The sequence below is a fragment of the Pan paniscus genome, chromosome 11 (assembly GCF_029289425.2).
Source record: "Pan paniscus chromosome 11, NHGRI_mPanPan1-v2.0_pri, whole genome shotgun sequence".
Taxonomy (NCBI): domain Eukaryota; kingdom Metazoa; phylum Chordata; class Mammalia; order Primates; family Hominidae; genus Pan; species Pan paniscus.
The window spans coordinates 110,661,869-110,675,767 of NC_073260.2; positions in this window are offsets into that span (position 1 = coordinate 110,661,869).

Here is a 13,899-nt window from a genome sequence, read left to right on the forward strand (position 1 = left end):
AGATGGTGTCTTTAAGAGGTGATTGGCTCATAAGGATTCTGCACTCATGAATAAATTAATTCATGGATCTATCGGTTAATAGATTAATGGGTTATCATAGGAGTGGAAATAGTGACTTTATAAGAAGAGGAAGAAAGACCTGAGCTAGTACATACAGCATCCTTGGCCATTTAATGTCCTGTGCCACCTTGGAACTCTGAAGAGAACTCCCATCAGCAAGAAGGCTCTCAACAGATGCAGCCCCTTGACCTTGGACTTCTCAACTGCCATAAGTGTAAGAAATAAATATTTTATTTGTAAATTACCCAGTTTCAGAGTATTCTGTTAAAAGCAACAGAAAACAGACTAAAAGGACATAAACTAAAAAATCCTCATCAAAATACCAGCAAATCTAATCCAACAGCACATCAAAAGCTAATACACCATGGGATTTACTCTATGGATGCAAGAAGTTTCCACATATGTGAACCAATAAATATGACACATCACATCAACAGAATAGAATAGAGAAAAACCATATGATCATCTTAATAGATTCAGAAAAAGTATTTGATAAAATTCAACATCCATTTATGATAAACACTCTCAACAAATTAGGTATAGAAGAGACATAACATAATAAAGGCCATATATGACAAACCCAGAGTTAACATCATATTGAATAGGAAGAAGCTGAAAGTTTTTCCTCTAAGGACTGGAATAAGACAAAGATGTTCACTTTCATGACTCTTACTCAGTGTAGTATTGAACTTCCTAGCCAAAGCAATTAGGCAGGAGAAAGAAATAAAGGGTATCCAAATTGGAAAAGAGAAAGTCAAGTTGTCCCACTTTATAGACGACATTATCTTACATATAGACAATCCTAAAAACTCCATCAAAAACTCTTAGTAGTAGTAAACATATTCATGAAAATTGTGAGGTAGAAAATCAATATACACAAATCAGTAGTGTTTTTATAAACCAATAGCAAACCAACTGAAAAAAAATCCACAATAGCTACAAAAAATTCTAGAAATAAACCTAACCAAGGGGTGAAAGATATCTACAATGAAAGTATAAAACATTGATGAAAAAATTGAAGAGAACACAAAAAGAATTAGTATTATTAAAATATACTACCCAAAGAAATACACAGATTCAATGTAATCTTTATCAAAATACCTACAACATTTCTTAGAGAAATAGAAAAATCCTAAAATTTATATGGAACCAAAAGAGACACTGAGCAAAAGAACAAAGCTAGAGGCATCACATCATCTGCCTTCAAAATATACCACAAAGCTATAGTAACCAAAATAGCCTGGTATTGGTATAAAAACAGACACATAAACCAAAGGATCAGAATACAGAACCCAGAGATAAATTTGCATATTTACAGCTAACTTGATTTTTGACAAAGATGCTAAGAACATCCATTGGGAAAGGGATACCTTCTTCAATAAATGGTGCTAGGAAAACTGGATATCCACATAGAGAAGAATGAAACTAGACCCCTGTCTTTCACCATATGCAAAAATCAACTCAAAATAAAGACTCAAATATAAGACCCCAAACTATAAAACTGCTAGAAAAAAATAGGGAGAACACATCAGGGCATTGTTCTGGGCAAAGATTTCATGGGCAAGGCTTCAGAAGAACAGGCAACAAAACCAAAAATAGACAAATGTGACTATATGAAACTAAAAAGTTTCTGCACAGCAAAGGAAACAACAGAGTAAAGAGACAACCTGTAGAATGGGAGGAAATATTTCTAAATTATTTGTCCAATTAGGCACTAATATTCATAATATACAAGAAACTCAACAGCAGAAAAAAACCAAATCTGATTTAAAAATGGGCAAAGGATTTGAAAGGAGATTTCTCAAAAGAAGATAGGCAAACCACCAAGAAGTATAGAAGACATGCCCAACATCACTAATCATCAGGAAAATTCAAATTAAAACCACAATAATCTACCATCTTACCCCAGTTAGTATGGCTACTATTTAAAAAAATAACAAATGCTGAAAAGGATGCAGAGAAAAGGGAATTTTCATATGTCGTTGGTGTGAATGTAAATTAGTACAGCTATTATGGAAAACAGTTTGGAAGTTTCTCAAAAAACTAAAAATAACACTACCATATGATCTAACTATCTCACTACTGGGTATTTATCCAAAGGAAAGGAAATCAGTATACTGAAGAGATATCTGCACCTCCATGTTTATTGCAGCACTGTTCATAATAGCCAAGACATAGAATCAACTTAAGTGAGTAAAGACAATGTGCCATATACATACATACATTACACACACACACACACACAGACGCACACAAATACACAATAGAATACTACTTAGCCATAAGAATGAAACAACATAGATGAGTCAGGAGGACATCCTGTTAGGTGAAATAAGTCAGGTCCAAAAACATAAATACTGCATGCTCTCACTCAGGTGGGAGCTAAAATAATGTTGAGCTCAGAAGTAGAGAGTAAAATTGTGATTATTAGAGTCTGGAAAGGGTAAAATGGGGAGAGGAAGATAAGGAGGAGTTGGTTAACAGATACAGAATTATACCTAGATGAAAGGAATAAGTTCTAGTGTTCTGTAGCAATATAAGCTGAATATAGTTACTAATAATCTATTGTATATTTTCAAACAGCTAGAAGAAAAGATTTTGAAGTTCCCAACACAAAGACATGATAAATGTTTGAGGTGATAGATATGCTAATTACCCTCATTAGATCATAATACGTTTTATACATGTTTTGCAACTTTACTCTGTATTCCATAAAAATGTATACTTATTACATGTCAGCTGAAAGGAAAAGGAAAAAAAAATTGACAAATATCAAGCTAAGGACCAGCCCTTGTAGAACTAATCACTCTTCAACAATGGCCTGTTATAAATAACATACATTCTAAGCAGCATAATATGTAGGTATAATTAGCATATAATCTAAGTGAAATATTGCTAAATACTGGTAGGTTGTTTAGCATCTTAAAATTGTTATTTACCACAGACAATGTACCCAGTAATCTTTGATTTTGCTTTCCTGTAAGACTGATCAGATTGTAATAGAAGAGAAATAGATTCACCAGAAGGAAATAATTAGAAAATACAGAATCATTTTCCTCACAAAATTATATCATATCTAGCACTTTATGATACTTACAAATTGATTTGATGCAGACAAATTAATTTCTCTATGTTATATTTGAATAGAGAGACGGTAAGTGCTAAAGACTAAGAGAACAGGATCTGGAATCAGACTGCCTGGGTATAAATCCTGCCTCTTGTATTTATCAACATTGATTGTGCAGATTACTTAACTCTGCAAGCCTCCATTTCCTCATCTGTAAAATGGGGTTGATAGTAGTACCTACCTCACAGGTTTGCCATGAAAATTAAATGAAATAACACATGTAATTGTGCTTGCTATATAGATGCAATGAAGAAGGAACAGCTTTTAGTAGACGTGAACAACATTTTCCTTCTTTGTCTTTGAACACGTAGTTTGCCTGATAGTCTTGAAAATAGTGTCTATTGCTTTGGGTTCTTTCAATAATGTGTGGCAATGAAAATTGAAACATGGCAAAAAAATTTTGTTTTCTCTCCCTTACACCTGTTTCTTCTGTTACTAGGTATCACAATGTAAATAACATTTTGGTATGTGGTCTTTTCAGTGTCACTGGTTGAAAAATCTTTTTATGAATATATATTTTAAGCATCTATTTTCTTTCAGGCAAATTTAAAGAATTCTGAATTTTTCTTGAGAGCAATACGTATGCTCAGTCACAACTGGTGGTCCAAATTCAGAAGCAGGCAACATTCGGCTCTCTGTTATGCAAACTTTAAGATACTAGAAGACTAGACATTTGGCAAGACCATAATTTGAGTACAGAACATGGCATATTAGAAGAGTGAACATATAACTGTCATCCAAACTGGGATGCCTTAAAGGGTGAATGAAACCAGCACTAATCATAATTATGTTGGGACGACAGGTGTATACTGGGACTGTTCTGGGAAAACATGGGTAAATAGTCACCCTATGAATTTTTGGTTTTGGTATCCAATTTTCTATAATAAATCGTCCCCAAATCCAGTGCCAAGAAGCAATAACCATTTTACTACACTTACAAGTTTGTGGGTCGATAATTAAGGAATGGTGCAATTGGTCACTCGTCTGTGCTCCGTAATTACTGGATCTTGGCTGGGGTGGTGGGAATGGCTGGAAATGCTGGGACAACTCAACTGGGGCCCTATATCTGGGGCCTCAGTTCTGTTTGTTGGCTGGGTTCCTTAATTATTCCCCACGTGCCATTTGCTATGGCTGGAATGGTGTAACTGTAGAGATCCAAACATGAAAAGGGCTAAGGAAAATGAGGAAAGCACAGGGATCCTGGAAAAAGGAAGGCCATCTCTAAACCCAGCAGGAAATACCCAACACAATGTTTTCCTCAAGTGTACCACACATGTCTTTGGTGATTTTTAAGTGGGCTTGACATTGAGTAATTCAATTATGAAATCACATGTTTGAAAAACATTTTTTCACCTTTAATCTTTTTGATGATTCATAAGAATGGAGAAAATCTCACTTGCTCAATATCAATGTAGCCCTCAATGACATCTCTCCTTAGCAATAAGAATATATCTCAAGCCCAAAGACTTCCATGGGCAGCACTATTTAGTAACAAAGAATGAATAACACAGTTTTGTTTTCATTGTAATTTTCTTCTATTACCTTCTAATTAGGGCAAATGATGCGTTTTAAAAAAATGTTTGTAGTTGTCATATAAAACTTTCTTTTAAAACATATAGTGGTGATGACTATACAATAGAGTGAATATACTAAAAACCACTGAAGTGTTAAAATAAAGGATGTCATGTGTTTTTTTTTGTTTTTGTTTCTGTTTTTTGAGATGGAGTCTCGCTCTGTTGCCTAGGCTGGAGTGCAGTGGCGCGATCTCGGCTCACTGCAACCTCCGCCTCCCAGGTTCACGCCATTCTCCCCCTCAGCCTCCTGAGTAACTGGGACTACAGGCGCCCGCCACCACGCCTGGCTAATTTTTTGTATTTTTTAGTAGAGATGGGGTTTCACTGGTTAGCCAGGATGGTCTTGATCTCCTGACCTCGTGATCCGCCTGCCTTGGCCTCCCAAAGTGCTGGGATTACAGGCGTCATATGGTGTTTTGATGGGGAATAGAGCTGGAGATATTTGGAAGAGATTGAGCCTAGAGTTGCTTGGTGCCTGCAAAAAAAGACTCACAACTACCACAGAACAGAGACTGCTAACTCCAAGAGGATGTCTACAGAATGGGGCCTAAAAAATGTAGAGAGGAGGATGGAACAGATAATATAGCCTGCATTCCAAGGTCAAGGATTAGTGAAAAGAGTAAGAGTCAGTTTTGCCCTCTCCTTCTTCAAGTCTGATGCCAGTAACCTGGGCTGCAGTGGTTAAATAAATATGTTTCAATGGAGTAGAGAAAGAAATTTTATAGTGGCTCATAACTAAAAACTGAAAATGGACAATTGCAACTTTAATAACCAAAAGCCCCTGAGAGATTTTTGAAATCTGCCCAAGACGGGATTCAATACTTTTTTCAGGGGTTAGAGAGATTTGACATAGTACCAGGGGCAATGATTCGAGAAAAATAAAACAATAACATGTTTTTACTCCTCCAAGCTGAGACAATTCAATAAACCACTCAGCTGTCATCTAAGAAACAAATAGAACCAAAAATATATCAGTAAAAGTAGGGGTCAATATAAAAAATAGTATATCATACTAAACCTGTAATATAAGATGGTGAAATCATACTAGTGGTTCAATCACAGATAATTAAAATTTGGGAAATACTCAAAATGCAAATGATGGCAAAATTTCCTCCACAATTCCTCAAGGGGTGCCAATTGAATTATTTTTCCTGACAAAAGCATTCAAGGTTCTATTGAAAGCTAAAGACATCATCTGGAAGTGAGGAAAATAAGGAGTTAAGCTCTTAGTCCTTGCTGGTTATTATTACTAACAGAGTAAATTATCAGATTATTGGAGAATTAGTTGCTGTAGCGCTATATTGTGAACTTAGGGAATCTCTGATCTTAATGTGTGCCTAGAAAGGCACCAAATATTGAAGGGTGGGGTAGATTCCTGAGAAAAATTGCCCTTAGCAAAAAAAGAAACAAACCACCAAACACCAACCCTGCCTCCTATCCCCCAAACGTAACTTTGGTCTCTGATTCTTCTTTTTCAAACTGTTTTGTTTCTCCCACACGATCCCCTTCTTTATTGCCTGTCACACCCCAAAATTCCTTCTTTAATTTTAAAACCCCTGACTTACAGCTGGCTGCTCTTAAGAAATGACCTTTCCCATTTGACAGGTGTAAAAATGTCTTATGACAATGATACATTTGTACACACTCAGAGAGAGTGGTCTTAGGAGTTAAAAGTAAATGTTCATAATAAGAAATTAAAAGGAGAACTTTCCTTTTAAGAACAAACTGCAGGCATACACGTGTTGTGCAAGTCTTTTTCCAAGAAACATGTTTTAGGAGAAAGAGCCTCAGTGTTCTTCTAGACAAATCTGTATTCAAGTCTTATCTCTACCACATACTAGGACCTTAGTCACATATGTAACCTCTCTAGTCTTCATTATTCTCATCTTTTACCTAGGGATAATCATTCTTTCTTCTTTGGTTGTTATAAAGTTAGAATGAGATGGAGCACATAGCCCATGAGGCATGGTTTATGCTCAGAGTATTAGTAGCTGCTCTGTTCCCTCTTACCCTTATAAAAACCATCATAATCAGATAGAAAATCCATGAGAGATTATATCTATTTGTATCTATTTATATGTGTGTATATTCATATCTGTATATCTATATCCCCAAATGTAAGCAATCAGACAGGCAACGTAAATTGTAAATATGGGAAATAATGAGAAAACAATCTGCCTAAATTCCTATCAAATTGGAAATAAAAATATAGTCAGCTCCAGGAATTCAGAAATAAAATCAAAGAATCAAGAGTCTAAGAACACAAGAATATATACACAGAATTATTTTCCAGATGAGTCTAACTCATTATCTCCTTGTTGTATATATTTTTAATACTCTGTTCCCTTTAAGAGTGTTGAAGTGTATTAGCAACTTTAGAGAATTGCACCTCACTGAAATTTTGTCGAAAGATCTTAGTCTTTTCCTTTTTAAGTCTGTCCTACAAACCTCCTCTCTTTCTTCCTCTTACTTCCTCCCAAATCCACAGTGACTCCAACAGCTGCAATCCCTTCCTCCCACTCCACCACTCAGTGTGGAACTGTGTTGCCATTGGAGACATCCCCTGCTCCCAGAAGCTAGCTCTGTCCAAGAACTTAGGTGGCGGACTTAAAGTAGCAGAAAGTAGTCAATAATTAGAAAAACAGATTTCAGCCAAACTGAGTAGCTAGAGCTTGGAATCTCATAGCTGAGATATTGGTTTTGCTAATTAATTAGCATAAAAATAATGGTCTATGGGGGAACATAGCTTTCGAAACTTTTGGCTGGGACTATTATAAATGAACAATATGCACAGGAAAATGTTAATAGTTGCAGAGAAAGGCATTTTAACAGAGTTTTACAGTATGTGGCTTGGGGTCCTCAGGGCAAACATATGCATTACACATCTAACCCCACACTGAGAAAATAATCCCTAATGTTGGTTCCTCTGCTAGTCCTATTAAAAATTCTCCAAAATGTAAAGCCTGCCAATTTCAGGCTAAGAATAAATGGCTCATGGTTCCTTTTGAAACAACATCCAAGATTCATGCACTCAGTGCTGCACACAAAATCACTGTGGGAGGAATATCTCTGGTTTCTGGGGTGCCAGAAAAGACCAATGTGCCTGTCCAGCCCCATTTATTTCAGGCAGGCACCCAAAGGCCACTTTCTGTTAGAGATGGCTAGAATGGGGATTTAATATTAAAGGATATCAGACCCTATGTTTGCATTAATGCAGAGACTTGGAATCCATAATGGGGAAATGCTGAAAATGTTGTGCATTCTGTAGGATGCCACTTCTCACGGAATTTAACACTTGACATTCAGTAAAAGATGAAGACTCAGTTCATAACATTGGCCATTTTTTTGCAGATGGCTCTAACACAGTGTTAGTGGTGTGATATTTGGGAATGTGGATGGTCTCCCTTAGCCCTAAATACTTAAATTATTTAAATAGTTAAATTATTTTTATGTGAAAAGATGTGAGGTGAAGGTATAAGTAATAAAAAGCATGGAAAAATTTAGAATTGGTTCAAATAGAATTTTTCTTCCTTGATTAAAAAAACCACTTTGATTTTGAGATTAAAAACTTATTTGGAATCTCAGGTCTCAGCTACGGGATCTCAGATCATTCCTTTTAACCTTTGCTGGGCCTCAACTTTCCCATCTGTAAAATGGAACTACATGGAAGTGAGGATTAAATGGGACAGTGTTACAAATGTTATAAACACTAATTTTTATATACCTTTTATAGCTTCTTATGTTATACAGTTTCCAAATATAGGCAAATTAATTATTAATATGAAAATTTAGATACGCATATATATATTATTGATTTGATTCCATGAGGATTTATTTAGGTCCTCAATAGCCAGGTCTCACTCAAATTCCCACGTGATTTCTAGTTCCTGATTGGTAAGAATTCTGCAAATTGTCAGAAACTCACACTTGCCTGGTGCTGGATTACCTGTTAGTAATCACATTAGGGAAGGGGCCACATCTGCACCAGAGATGGTGAACCCAAGTGGACAAACAATCTGGAGCTCACTTTCTAATAATTGTTTACTCCTTTATTCAAGTTATGGCTCAAAGGTTGACTCATCTCTTTGCACTTCATTGTCTTCCAAATTCATTAATCCCCCATTTATGGGAAACTTCATCTTCAAGGCTCTCTTAGGTGGTCTTTTTAACTCCTACAGGGTCCTGGGGTATTTCTGTAAATGACCCCTAGGTTATATGACCATGTCCTCCTAAGGCCTCTATTCTCAAGGGGGGGAACATTTAGACATATTCCCAAAGTTCTTAGCTTTGGAATTTGACCTACAAAGAGAACTGCATGTTTGTTTTTGACTGCCCCCAGGCCTATATGTTACTGTGTGCTGTGATTTGAGTATGTGCTCAGAGAGAACTGGCCCATAGTTCTGAGAATAAACAATTATGCACATATAGACACTTTAAGCAATTTCCTTAGAATGCTTTTCAAGAGGCCGTGGCTTTACAAACACTATCTGGTATTTTCATTGACTCTGAATTGGTCATTGAAAGTGTCATTTCATTTTGACCCTATTTTAACTCAAATTCCCTACAAAATGACAGTGTCCTTTTTTATTTCTAAGCCCAGCCTATTTTCCACTTTTGCCCCCTTTTATGTGTGGCAAAGGAAAGTGTAATTCAGTTGTGTATCATAGGATGACAACTTTGACTTCATGTCCCTGGAATTTTGCCTGGTGAGTGGGTGAGGGGCTGACAATAGGTTACATGCATACTCGACTCTGTTTGCAATGAGAAGGAGGCAGGACAGATCTATTTGCCATAAAAGCACTTAGTTTTTCCAGCAAATTTCCTGGTAGAGTATTGTTCTAAGGAACTAAGGATCTGATTCTCAACAATTAAATCTGCTGTCACATTTTATTTATAACGGAGTTTCGAGATCAGACTAATAACTATAATGTCTTAATTTCCCCAGCAGTTGCAAGGCTGAGAGAATAAAATTGGTTGTTGTACAGTTTTATTAACGTTAGTCTCTCATAAGAAACATTGATTTCAAGCATGTTTTTCTTAATGGCTGTAACTCCAGGTGACTGTGATAGAGAGGCAGACATTTTTGGGGAGTGTCATATTAGAACCGAATGAACAAAGCTGGAGATCTGTGTGTTTGGGTTGAGGGGATATAACAAACAGAAAACGGGGTCCATGTGCATTGAAGCTCCTTCACCTAATCTATCCCACATATTATTCTGGACTTTTTAGAAAGATGCAGCTCAGGGAATAGTAATCTATTTATTGTTGCAATATGTGGAAAGACAAGGAGACATGATAGCATGCGTTATGGTAGAATGAAGGCAGGGCGATCGCTGTGGTTGGAATACAGAATATATATTCATTCGTGTGCAGAGGAACGTTATGGATAAAAGGGAAAAGAGTGGCACTGGATGACGCTGGACAAAGAAAAATAAAATGTAGTCATACTAGATGAAGACCTTTACTTCTGGCCTATGGCAAATAGAATGTAAGGCAAAGGAGACGTGCAGTTTCATGGGTACATTCAATAACAAAGTGATGCAATAGACCTTTGACATCCCTGCAATCCTTCCCTTCTGTTCCAAATTGCGAACAAGCTAGTCTGGAGGGAATATTGCTGTGAGAAACAGATAAAAAGGTTTAGTCACTATCACATGAGAAGGGTTAAGAACACAACAAAATATCCATGTAGCAATTTGCCAACTTGGCCTTGTAGTCATCTGGGACACAAACAAAACAAAACGGATTTCGGGATCTTCCCCTATGAGATTTCTGATTTGATACATCTGAGATAAGGCCCAGTGATGTCCTTGAGCTTTTTAGGTGACTATATTAGTGAATAATGATTGGGAACCATTTGTAATTAAGGTAAAATTTCTTAAAATCAGATTCAAGATATCTGGTTTCAAAATTTTGAAGTCAGGAACTTTCTAACTCCATCTCTTAAAAATCTCCAAACATAAGAAAAAATTTTAAAAAGAAATACATAGTTTATCTTTCAGAAAACTAAGAGATATCTGAACTCTGGAACAGGGTATTTTTAAAAAGGATAATCTGAGAATGAGTTGGAACTTTTAGGAATTAAAAATATAATAGCTTAAAATTTTAAAAATCACTAAACTTTGGATAATAATGTTATTCAGAAATAAAACAAATGGACAAAAAGAGACTGAGAATAAGGAAATTAGAGGATAGATCTAGTAGAAATTATGAAAAAATAAGCAGAGAAGTAAGAGAAAAATGAGCAAAGAAACAAAACAAGAGAACCAAAGGACAAATATCTTCAAATGAATGGGGCCCACTGAGTACTGACACCAAGACATTCACAATAAAAACAAGCTTAAAAAAATCTTCCAAGAATAGAAAATCGAAAAAAAGGATTCAAACATAAAATGGATCAGGTTTTCAGGATACTGTGAGAATGGTAGTTGGCTTCCCAACAACTTTGTTGAAAAGTAGATAACAATGGTGCCTTTGAAATTTTGAAGGGAGTGATCTTCAATCCATAATCTTCTACTCATAACAATTTCAAGTCTAATGTAATGACAAAAGGCATTCTCAGATATGTGAGGTCTCAAAAATTTTCATTCCAATGCACTTTTTTTCAGCAAGTTACTGGAAGATGTTTTCTAGTAAGATAAGAGTAAATCGAGAAAGACAAATATACCAGAACCAGGATCTAATACAGATGTGAAGGAAAGAAAATTTGCAAAGAGAAATTCCCAGGTAACAAAAGTGAAACTCAAAAGAGCAATGTATTAAATATAGACTGGAGCAGTCGAGTGGAAAATTCAAATAGGATTATATCCATTAAAAGAGAAATGATAAATTATCTAATGAACTTAATCGTGTTCAAAAGCGATTAAGGGGCATATTTCAAAAAGTTTGGTAGATGAAAGGAGGTTTAATTAGAGATGTGAATAAACAAATAGAATTTTAAAAAAATGATGGAACTCTTAACACCAGGAAAAAAAGGTGTGTGATAAAGGGTGTGTAACCATAGTATGTATCACTTGACTGAGCAATGAATAATATTTGCCTTATCTAATAATTAAGATACTGTGTTATAGCCATATGGTAGAGAAGAGGAAGTGTAAGAGAGCTAAAATTCTCGTTGATCAAAATACATAAAAATTTATCAACACAGATAAAAAGAAAATCTAAATGTGATGAATTATGATATGGGAGTAAATACATGTAGTTTTAGATAAATAAGGGTAAATTCTTAAGGAAATATTTTAAAAACTTAAAAGTGGTTACCTTCAGGGAGGAGGATATATAAGGAAGGAAGCAGAGGGGACCGTTTTTATTGCTAAGCCTATTAGCACAATTTGATATTGTAAATTATATTTATTCCTTTAATAAAATTACAATTAATTTAAAAGTCAAATAAATGTTAATTAGGGTTGAAAAAGAATTAAGAATAAATCAAGGCAATTCACTAATTTCCAAATTGTTGACCAGCTTGGGCACAGGTTAGATGTTGATGTAGTTCAATTTCCAGCTCACCTTTACCCTTTTAAAATATTCTTCCAAAAGCTTGAGGCCCTAGCCTTACCCCAGGCCTGTATTTCCCAAAGAAAATTTGTTTACTAAGTTGATTTGCTCCACAGTCCAGGTCACAAATTTTATATGCTTTGGAAATTTTATATGCTTCTAGCATATAAATTTAAACAATTTATATGCTACGCCTTATTAAAATGTAGGCCTTTGAGATTCAATTCAGAGACTGATTCAAGAGGTCTGGGAGGTGCTGATGAATTGATTTTAACAAGTGTGTGAGATGAATTTGATACAGGCAATCAAGGGACCCATTTAACAAAAACTTGCACAAAGGTGTTGGGATTGAACATGTTATTACTTACCAGAAATACATATTCACTCATTTATTTATCTAATATTTATTTGAGCTCATTTTAGTTTTAGACAATATACTAGTTGTTGAGATGAGGCATATTCTAAAAACATTCATAATTTAGTCATTCGTTACAGAAATAACAAGGGGAAGCCTGCCTCATGTGACTGAATCTTAGCACAGAATCCCAGAGGTCAATGTGGAAGAAATACAGGAGCAGAGAAAGCCTTCTACCCAATAAACTTTCTAATCCTAACATCAGCTTTGAAATTAGTCACAGCATTCTTCATCATGAGTATGAACTCCAAACATCCTCTTATTAATATATTACAAATTTTATGAGCATTGGGCACATGAATACTCAATACCTGATCCTGCAGGCTTAAATTGTTTGAAGCACATACAATGTTAAATACAGTATCAGAGGCATAGTAGGTCCTCAATAAATGTTGATTCCCTTGTGCTTTTACACTATACTTTCCATTTGCAAGTAATTCTGCTTGTAGCTTGACTGGCAGTGCACTGTGGTAGTCAAAAGCACAGGTTTATATTGAAATGCCCATTCCCAGCTCTTTTTTTGGTACATGTCTTTGTTACACTGGCAGGTTATTTGACCTTGTTAAGGAACAAATTCTTCCTTTTTTTAAGGGGATACTTATGTCACTTTGAGGGTTTGTTGAGATGATACAGGTAAAGTTCCTTACAAACTCACATGCACTTAAGAAATGTTGTGGCTACTTATTACTGGTATTCTTTTACTCAATATACAGGTATTGTAGAGAAGGTAGGGGTGTGTGTGTGTGCTTGCATGTGTAGCAAACACAGACTCACAAAAAGAAACAGTGTGTCAGTACATGTCTGAAAGCCTGAGTCCTGCAAAATGAGACTCAGGTCATGGTGAAAAGCAGAATTCAGTGTTAATTCAGATTCAAGATAAGGTATAACGGGGTCGTTCTCTACTCTTTGTGCAATGAGTGGTCTCCTTTCTCTTGAATGGAAGCAGTCTTCCATTTTGGATGTCCAGGGCTAGATGCCAATGCTTTCAGCTGTATTAGTAGGCTACATACTGTTAAGAACATGTCTGAAAGACTGAATTTAACAGCCCAATCATTTCATATTGAAGTACGAAATTTGAATAAGGATAACATGTGCTGACTGCATTCCAGGCTTAGATAAAAGAGGTCGAAAGAGGAAATGACAGGAAAATTTGTAGTAAGAAACCAATAAAAAGGAAAGCCAGACCACTTTACTATACCTGAGAGGGGAAGCAGGTGTGGTGGGTT